Source organism: Neoarius graeffei, chromosome 20 (assembly GCF_027579695.1).
Source record: "Neoarius graeffei isolate fNeoGra1 chromosome 20, fNeoGra1.pri, whole genome shotgun sequence".
NCBI classification, from domain to species: domain Eukaryota; kingdom Metazoa; phylum Chordata; class Actinopteri; order Siluriformes; family Ariidae; genus Neoarius; species Neoarius graeffei.
This window is the reverse complement of record NC_083588.1, coordinates 19,058,597-19,068,833: the sequence shown is the minus strand read 5'-3', so window position 1 is coordinate 19,068,833 and position 10,237 is coordinate 19,058,597.

Below are 10,237 nucleotides of genomic sequence, written 5' to 3'. Positions count from 1 at the left end.
GATAGCTAAGTGCTAGCTAGAATGATTTAGTTATCTGTCCAGAAAAATGATGTCATCTAACCTTGCATGTCATCCATCTTGCAGTTGCACTCACTAGGCAGGCTTTTCTTTTCTTTTCCGCTGGATTTTAACCAATGGGAGAGTGGAGTCTGCTACAGTGGTGCTTGAAAGTTTGTGAACCCTTTAGAATTGTCTATATTTCTGCATAAATATGACCAAAAACATCATCAGATTTTCACACAAGTCCTAAAAGTAGATAAAGAGAACCCAGTTCAACAAATGAGACAAAAATATTATACTTGGTCATTTATTTATTCAGGAAAATGATCCAATATTACATATCTGTGAATGGCAAAAGTATGTGAACCTTTGCTTTCAGTATCTGGTGTGACCTCCTTGTGCAGCAATAACTGCAACTAAATATTTGCGGTAACTGTTGATCAGTCCTGCACACCGGCTTGGAGGAATTTTAGCCCATTCCTCCGTACAGAACAGTGGGTTTCCTCACATGAGCTGCTCGTTTCAGGTCCTTCCACAACATTCCGATTGGATTAAGGTCAGGACTTTGACTTGGCCATTCCAAAACATTAACTTTATTCTTCTTTAACCATCCTTTGGTAGAATGACTTGTGTGCTTAGAGTCATTGTCTTGCTGCATGACCCTCCTTCTCTCGAGAGTCAGTTCATGGACAGATGTCCTGACATTTTCCTTTAGAATTCGCTGGTATAATTCAGAATTCATTGTTCCATCAATGATGGCAAGCCGTCCTGGCCCAGATGCAGCAAAACAGGCCCAAACCATGATACTACCACCACCATGTTTCACAGATGGGATAAGGTTCTTATGCTGGAATGCAGTGTTTTCCTTTCTCCAAACATAACGCTTCTCATTTAAACCAAAAAGTTCTATTTTGGTCTCAGCCGTCCACAAAACATTTTTCCAATAGCCTTCTGGCTTGTCCACGTGATCTTTAGCAAACTGCAGACGAGCAGCAATGTTCTTTTTGGAGAGCAGTGGCTTTCTCCTTGCAACCCTGCCATGCACACGATTGTTGTTCAGTGTTCTCCTGATGGTGGACTCATGAACATTAACATTAGCCAATGTGAGAGAGGCCTTCAGCTGCTTAAGGCCAATTTATGCTGACAACGCAGTCCTCGCAGATGGCGTCTGCGTAGCCCCCCCACCTTCGCAGATGCTCTGCGCGCACCTCCCAAAAATTGTGACCACCGCAGAAGCCTCGCAAACAGCGTCGCAGAGAAGAGGGCTCTGATTGGTCCACTCTACATCCGCTGTACACGCACTTCCGCTTCCCTACTTTCCCAGTTTGGTTTGTTTTCACGACCGCCATTTTTAAAAACACGAGTGAAGATGGAGTAGCACGAAGAGCGGTTGATCGAGGAAGTGAGGAAGTACGTACATCTATACAACTCCAGTTCTAGTCATTATAAGTAATCGGAGGATAAACACTCCACTAACCACACCCACCAACTACTCCTAGCGATTTCGCGACTTCACGCCCCTTTGCGTTGTGGCGGTGAATAACATCGCGCACGCCTATTACTCCCCGCTCAACGATAAATTACAACTGTCTGCGAAAAGCTGTCTGCGAAAGCCTTGTCGCAAGAGCATGCAGAGGCAGTTAGAAGTTACCCTGGGGTTCTTTGTGACCTCACCGACTATTACACACCTTGATCTTGGAGTGATCTTTGTTGGTGGACCACTCCTGCGGAGGGTAACAATGGTCTTGAATTTCCTCCATTTGTGCACAATCTGTCTGACTGTGGATTGGTGGGGTCCAAACTCTTTAGAGATGGTTTTGTAACCTTTTCCAGCCTGATGAGCATCAACAACGCTTTTTCTGAGGTCCTCAGAAATCAACTTTGCTCGTGCCATGATACACTTCCACAAACATGTGTTGTGAAGATCAGACTTTGATAGATCCCCGTTCTTTAAATAAAACAGGGTGCCCACTCACACCTGATTGTCATCCCATTGATTGAAAACACCTGACTCTAATTTCACCTTCAAATTAACTGCTAATCCTAGAGGTTCACATACTTTTGCCACTCACAGATATGTAATATTGGATCATTTTCCTGAATAAATAAATGAACAAGTATAATATTTTTGTCTCATTTGTTTAACTGGGTTCTCTTTATCTACTTTTAGGACTTGTGTGAAAATCTGATGATGTTTTAGATCATATTTATGCAGAAATATAGAACATTCTAAAGGGTTCACAAACTTTCAAGCACCACTGTGTGTTTGCCCACACCGACTTGTTTTGGTTAAAAGTAGGTCAGATATGCCCCACGGTGGTCACGTGATATTGTTGCTCACTTGCTTCAGCAGTCTCTGGAATCGTAAAATGGGGGACGCTTTTTATCTCAGCAAAATGTTTACACATAGGATACACAGTGTGTGCAGCATCGCAACGTCTCAAAACTCCAACAGCAATAGAAATGGAACATTTTGCGCAGAATTCAACTTTGTAGTCCGAACCTTTAATATTGGTAACATGTAATCATCAATTGGGTCCAAGATTTATTTTGTAATGAAATTCAGACTTACTTGATTTACAGCATTTTTTTTTCTTTTCTTTTTGCTTTTAATAACCTGTAGATAATGGTGCAACTGGGAGTTTGTCCTTGTATCAACTCTAGCTAAAAAATACCAATGCAGCAGAGCTTTAGTCTTTTTACAAATCCCAAAGTGGGTTTTTTGTTTTTTTAACTCCAGCTCTCTCAGCTCCTCAGATTTGGTTCCAAAGCTTCGACTTTCATGCTAATACTGCCATCGACAGCAATGTGCATGTCATCTTGTAGACTGCTGGCTCGCCAAACCAAGTCTCTGCAGTAACTCATGGCAACTGCTTTGTATTGCTGTATTTCTGCTTTACACTGGGAGCGCAGGTGGCCAAGTGGTTAGATCGCTTGACCGCTAAGCGAATGGTCCCTGGTTCGAGCCTCGGCTCGACGGGGATCTGGGGCTCGCTCCCTGTCCACCCAGCAATGAATGGGGACCTGGTGGAAACACTGGGGAAGTTAAAGGCGGCGAGGAAAGGAACTGGCCACCCTACCTCACTATGCCGATGGCCCAGGACAAGTGCGCTCTCTAACAGGCACTCCCCCAATGTACGAATCGTATATGCGACTCCCCTTTGCTTTTGCTTTACACTGAGCCCAATGTTCGTGGTCTTCACAAATGGTGAATGGGAAAAGAAGCTGTTTCTCTTTTGTTTCTGAGAGCTAATAGCAAAACTTGAACCTTGTCACATTGCTCTAGCAATGTCCTGTGGGTGGTGTAGTGGTTAGCACTGTCGCCTCACAGCAAGAAGGTTCTGGGTTCGAGCCCAGTGGCCGACGGGGTCCTTTCTGTGTGGAGTTTGCATGTTCTCCACATGTCTGCGTGGGTTTCCTCCACAGTCCAAAGATGTGCAGGTTAGGTTAACTGGTGGCTCTAAATTGACTGTAGATGTGAATGTGGGCGGAACGGTGGTGTAGTGGTTAGCGCTGTCGCCTCACAGCAAGAAGGTCCTGGGTTCGAGCCCCGGGGCCGGCGAGGGCCTTTCTGTGCGGAGTTTGCATGTTCTCCCCGTGTCCGCGTGGGTTTCCTCCGGGTGCTCCGGTTTCCCCCACAGTCCAAAGACATGCAGGTTAGGTTAACTGGTGACTCTAAATTGACCGTAGGTGTGAATGTGAGTGTGAATGGTTGTCTGTGTCTATGTGTCAGCCCTGTGATGACCTGGCGACTTGTCCAGGGTGTACCCCGCCTTTCGCCCGTAGTCAGCTGGGATAGGCTCCAGCTTGCCTGCGACCCTGTAGAACAGGATAAAGCGGCTAGAGATAATGAGATGAGATGAGATGAGATGTGAATGTGAGTGTGAATGGTTGTTTGTCTCCATGTGTCAGCACTACGATGATCTGGTGACTTGTCCAGGGTGTACCCTGCCTCTCACCCATAGTCAGCTGGGATGGGCTCCAGCTTGTCCTCCTGTGATGTCGTTGCAGCGTATATCCATTAACTTCTAACGGGAATAGCAAAAAAAAAAATACAGCACCAACTGAAAAATTGGCACCAGACTCATTAAACACAAATAATTAATTATAAAAAATATTTTCAGGGTGGAATTTTCCTTTAAATCTTGATAGCCTCCTTCGTGTGCTCTGTAGACACAGACGAAGCATCACAATTAGCTGAATATATGGCTAACTGGTTTCAAAAGGATGCCGCCGGGCACAGAGACGACAACAGACAAATTATTGTTCCAGATTAAATGAGATTTTTATAGTCCAGTCATCTACCATGAGATTTTGAACTGGACCTTCTTAATGCTTCAGCTAGCAGCAACTCTCCATTTTAAGCGAGAGGACAGGCACCAGGAGCCCTTGTTGCTAACCCAGATTTCCATGGTAAAAATAAAACAACGTATGTGCATACTTAGACACTAAAACAAGGACAGTTGATTTAACTCTCTCCTGCCAAACCACATGATTGAATGATAAGCCGTCTTTACAAACCCCTCACAGCGTCATGCGTGAACATGATCATCGGTGGTTTTCGCATGAGATATTTTCGATCAAAAACATTCATCTGAGAACTCAATCTTAAAATAAAATCATTCTCGGATCCGGTTGCTATGGTTTATACATCTACTCTTGGTCAGGGCTTGATCAAATCAAGCTTTAAAAGGGTATGTCTTGATCCTCAAAACCCCACAGAACAGGAAGGATCGGTGTTTACTTGCTGAAGATCAAACATCTGCTGCCACCTAGTGGTTGAACACAACTGTTGAAAAATATGAAAGTCTGAAAAGCAGTGAGGGATTTGACAGCATTACATATTTGATCCGACAACAAGGTTAATAAGTGTCAATTCTCAGTAGTTGAAAATGCTCATTCCTTTCAGATCTCTCCTTCAGGGTAGCAACCGTAGCACCATTTTCTCCTCTTTCTTAATGGGCTGCAATTTTCTCCATGAATGAGGACAATTACAAGGAAGACATGTTTTATAATGTTTATCCAAGGCTCTATTGTATGTCGAAACTAATTAGATCTGACACTGAAATGTAATAGAGCTATTACAATACATCGCTTCCTTTCCAGAATTCAGTTTAAGTGCAGGATGATGTGTACCCTCAAGCAATTTGTTCAGTGGACTCTTGGATGAGCAATTTCCAAATAGCTCTTCTGGAACACAGAGTGCTAATTTTCTTGATTAAAAAAAATCATTTAGAAATTACATTTGCAGCATTAAAACTTAATATTGCATTTCTGGAACTGGATCAAGTTTCAAATACGTGCTATCAGACATCAGCTCTGCAACCTGCCAAAGACAACTAAGCTTACAAGAGACGCTATAATCCGTAGGTGCTAAAGAAGGCAACTGGACTAGCTTGAAATCTGTTTCGGCTCTCATCCGAAAGGCTTCTTCGGTTCTGTCTGACTAGTGCGGCGTTCCAGGTATTTATCCTCTAGTGGACCAAAAGCAACCCAAAGGAGAGTCATTGAGGTCGCATGGGTCATTGACCCTCTCAGTCATCCTGTAGGTTGTTAGGGTCACTGGAGGCCGGGTGTGAACGGTGTTAGCAGCCTAGAGGGTCGTTGGTGTGATCTGTGGGTCGTTGGCTCTCTCTGCCATCATGGGAGTTATTGAAGTCATCTGAGGCTACATCCACACGACAACGGCAACGAGATTTTTTTTTTTAAATATCGTGTCCACATGGGCAATGGATCAGTAAAATTTCAGGTACATATGGCAACGCAACGCTTGCTGAAAACGATGCAATACACATGCCACACCTCTACGTGCGCTGTAAGACGGTCCCATTGGAGACACCAGAACAATAGAAGAAGTAGATGCATGCGCATAAACCCCTTCTTCTGTAGCATTAGCCACATAAAGTTTTGATTATTAATCAGTAGCGTAAAACAAAAGACGCGGAAAGAGGAATGAATGGGGGTAGATGGAAGCCGGTACGCCAACATTCTGATATCCTCCAGAATTCTTTAATGGTCCGGAATAAATTGAATGCTATACGTTGATGGATTACTTTGTTCTTCTACGCCCTTTTTGAGGAATGTATTGTTGGACTTAAACCAACATCTGAAGAGGTGAGATCGTTCCTTTTTTTCCCCCTATTTTTGCTGGCGGGATTGTTTTTGTTTTTGGAAAGCGCACGGGCGGTGCGCGGTTTGGTACTGCTTCCGCAGTGTTTGGACTAAAGACTCTGCCCTAAGGGCTATTCTCTCACTCTCTCTCTCTCTCACTTTGCACCATTACACAATAAATATTCACAGTGAAAATATTTTGTAAGCGTGTTTCATGAACCAAGTTATAGGATTTGTTGACAACTCGCATCGAGTTCATTACACTTCTACCCGGCGTGAAGCACTGACAGTCATGTGGTTGTGATGTCATCGTAAACAAATCCGTTCTACTCATCCAGACGACTTCACAACAGCGCTGTTGCCAGATTTTTTTCACTTTGGAACCCGTTCTCAAAAGATTTCGTTTCGGGGCACCCAAAACGCCGGTGCCGTGTGGACGCCAGGCCGAAACGATAAACAATTTTATCAGATTCACCTGAATCCGTTGCCGTGTGGACAGGGCCTGAGTCTTGGTGTGGATGTGTATTCAGTTTCCTGGGAAGTGTGCCAAAGACTGCATTGTAGGTGGCTGATAAGTGGTGCCTCAGACCACCTCGTCTGTTCAGTGATGGTCGTCCCGGGTTGATGAAGATGGCTTCTTTTACTCCTCTTTCAAACCACCGGTCTTCTCTGGCTAAAATGCGTACATTGCAGCCCTGAAACGAGTGTCCTTTGTTACTGAGATGAAGACAGACTGCAGAGTCCTGGCCTGAGGAAGTGGCTTTCCTGTGTAGAGCCATGCGCCTGTGAAGCAGTTGTTTTGTTTCCCCAGTGTACAGGTCCGTGCATTCCTCACTGCACTGAATGACCCACGTGACTTCAATGACTCTCCTTAGGGTTGCTTTTGGTCCACTAGAGGATAAATACCTGGAACTCCGCACTAGTCAGACAGCACTGAAGAAGCCTTTCGGATGAGAGGTGAAACGTCTTCGAGGATTTCAAGCAAGTCCAGTTGCCTTCTTTAGCACCTACGGTTTACAATGACCTGGATGACCGAGAACCTTCACAGACATGAGACGCTATAATGTTTTAACACAGTACAAGACAAAAGTTTAGACACACCTTCTATTTCAACAATTTTTCTTTATTTTTATTAATTAAAAGACACTTAATGTCTCAAAGTAATGATGGATGTTGTTTCTCTTTACTTAGTTGAGCAGTTCTTGACATAATATGGATTACTACAGTTGTGGTGTTGAATAGGTCTATTTACTGTATTTATTTAATTATTATTTACTATTTGATCTCAAACGCATTAAGAAGGCAAGAAATTGCACTAATTAACTTTTGACAAGGCACCTGTTAATTAAAAAGCGTTCCAGGTGACTACCTCATGAAGCTGGTTAAGATAATGCCAATAGCGTGCAAAGCGTCATCAAGATAAATGCTGGCTACTTTGAAGAATCTAAAACATGAAAAATATTTTGTTTTTTAACACTTTTTTTTGTTTACCACATAATTCCATATATGTGCCAAATGTTATTTCATAGTTGTGATGTCTTCAGTATTGTTCTACAATGTAGAAAACAGTCAAAATACAGAAAAACCTATGAATGAGTAGGTATGTGTAAGAACAATACTGTGCCTTGCATAAGTCCAGTGGTGCTTGAAAGTTTGTGAACCCTTTAGAATTTTCTACATTTCTGCATAAATATGACCTAAAACATCATCAGATTTTCATACAAGTCCTAAAAGTAGATAAAGAGAACCCAGTTCAACAAATGAGACAAAAATATTATACTTGGTCATTTATTTATTCAGGAAAATGATCCAATATTACATATCTGTGAGTGGCAAAAGTATGTGAACCTCTAGGATTAGCAGTTAATTTGAAGGTGAAATTAGAGTCAGGTGTTTTCAATCAGTGGGATGACAATCAGGTGTGAGTGGGCACCCTGTTTTATTTAAAGAACAGGGATCTATCAAAGTCTGATCTTCACAACACATGTTTGTGGAAGTGTATCATGGCACGAACAAAGTTGATTTCTGAGGACCTCAGAAAAAGCATTGATGCTCATCAGGCTGAAAAAGGTTACAAAACCATCTCTAAAGAGTTTGGACTCCACCAATCCACAGTCAGACAAGTTGTGTACAAATGGAGGAAATTCAAGACCACTGTTACCCTCCCCAGGAGTGGTCGACCAACAAAGATCACTCCAAGATCAAGGTGTGTAATAGTCGGCGAGGTCACAAAGGACCCCAGGGTAACTTCTAAGCAACTGAAGGCCTCTCTCACATTGGCTAATGTTAATGTTCATGAGTCCACCATCAGAAGAACACTGAACAACAATGGTGTGCATGGCAGGGTTGCATGAAAGCCACTGTTCTCCAAAAAGAACATTGCTGCTCGTCTGCAGTTTGCTACAGATCACGCGGATAAGCCAGAAGGCTATTGCAAAAATGTTTTGTGGACAGATTTTGCCACTTACAGATATGTAATATTGGATCATTTTCCTCAATAAATAAATGACTAAGTATAATATATTTTTCTCATTTATTTAACTGGGTTCTCTTTATCTACTTTTAGGACTTGTGTGAAAATCTGTTGTTGTTTTAGGTCATACTTATGCAGAAATATCGAAAATTCTAAATGGTTCACTCCTTTGTACTGTCCACATGCTCTAGTGCTAAAACCTGTAACTGAAATGGACTTAACTGGGATTGAATATCGTAAATCTGCACAAAATAGGGCCAAATCTATACAATTTTGAAATCTATACAAGAAACTTAAAACTAATTAGTGCTTGCAGAAGTCTTCACCCCAATTGCTGTGAAACCCCTAAATAAGTTCATCTTGTCTGCTTTTCTGACTCATGCCCTCCTTACTTGATCACTGACTTTTTTTAGACAGCCTCCGCTAATCAGAGTTGCAGCTTTGCCATATACACACACACTAGTGCATCTCAAAAAATTAGAATATTGTGAAAAAGTTCAATATTTTCCATCAGTTATTTAAAAAAGTGAAAGTTATATATTATAGACTCATTACACATAAACTAAAATGTTTCAAGCATTTTTCTATTTTAATTTTAATCAGTATGGCATACAGTACAAAAACATTAAAAAAACATCTCAAAATATTAGAATATTTCATTTCGAGTTTGAGTAAAACAGTATGAACACAGTGTATTTCTCGGTCTAGTTCAGTACACACAACCACAATCATGGGGAAGACTGCTGACTTGACTGTTGTCAAGAAGATCACTGATGCCCTCCACAAGGAGGGTAAGCCACAAAAGGTCATTGCTGAAAAGGGTGGCTGGAAAAGGTGCACAAGCAACAGGGATGGCCGCAGTCTTGAGAGGATTGTCAAGAAAAGTTGATTCAAGAACTTGGGAGAGCTTCACAAGGAGTGGACTGAGGCTGGTGTCAGTGTATCAAGACCCATCATGAACAGACATCTTCAAGAAAGGGGATACAACTTTCGCATTCCTAATATCAAGCTACTCCTGAGCCAATGTCATAAGTGTCTTATCTGGGCTAAGGAGAGAAAGAAATGGACTGTTGCTCAGTGGTCCAAAGTCCTCTTTTCAGATGAAAGTACATTTTGCATTTAATTTGGAAATCACGGTTCTAGAGTCTGGAGGAAGAGTGGAGAGGCACAGAATCCAAGGTGCTTGAAGCCCACTGTGAAGTTTCCACAGTCTGTGATGATTTGGGGTGCCATGTCATCTGCTGGTGTTGGTCCACTGTATTTTATCAAGTCCAAAGTCAACACAGCCATCTACCAGGAGATTTTAGAGCACTTCATGCTTCCATCTGCTGACAAGCTTTTTGGAGATGCTGATTTCCTTTTCCAGCAGGACTTAGCACCTACCCACAGTGCCAAAACTACTACCAAATGGTTTGCTGACCATGATATTACTGTGTTTGATTGGCCAGCCAACTTGCCTGACCTGAACCCCATAGAGAATCTATGGGGTACTGTCAAGAGGAAGATGAGAAACACCCGACCCAAAAATACAGATACGCTGAAGGCCACTATCAAAGCAACCTGGGCTTCAATAACACCTCAGCAGTGCCACAGACTGATCACCTCCATGCCGCACCGCATTGATACAGTAATTCATGGTAAAGGAGCCCCAAC